We start from the raw sequence: 593 nt of genomic DNA, 5'->3' as shown, positions 1-593 counted from the left end.
GCTTTAAAGGGGAGGGCGCTTCCGCAACACTTGCATCATGGGATATGTAGTTTTCTCTCGCAGCCCTGTGGCTGTCACTGGAGCGGAAACGATCTTCTTTAAAACTACAATTCATGGAAAGCAGCGCTGCGTCGTTACCAGGCAACGGAGGCAGCGGCGACTCTGAGCAAATAGAATTCCTCCACGTGCTCACGCCCCTGGATGCTGCATCCTCACGAGCGGTCCGTCCTCAGCGCAGGCTCCTGGACCCGCTGCTGCTGCTGGGAGTCTGAGTCCGTCTTATCACAAGCGAACAGGTCATGTCCTCTCAAAACCGACCTGGAGCCTCAGTGAAATTACAATTAGATTGTGTTTCCACTGTAGCTTGAAAGCTTGGATCATTTATTCATATTCTATTCACAACTATACGTTTACTTTCAGATCCGTCGGTGTATATTCTTCGAAGGAGTTTAGCTGAAAAGAATGAGAAACTATCATGTTTTTTTCACCGTATCATATCAACTATTATATATATATAGAAAAGCTGGATTTGTTTTCCTCATTAACATTCGCTTAATTTACATGCAACAGTCCCTTAACGTTATACTGCAATT

The sequence above is a fragment of the Platichthys flesus genome, chromosome 5 (assembly GCF_949316205.1).
Source record: "Platichthys flesus chromosome 5, fPlaFle2.1, whole genome shotgun sequence".
NCBI lineage: Eukaryota > Metazoa > Chordata > Actinopteri > Pleuronectiformes > Pleuronectidae > Platichthys > Platichthys flesus.
This window is presented reverse-complemented; position numbering follows the sequence as displayed.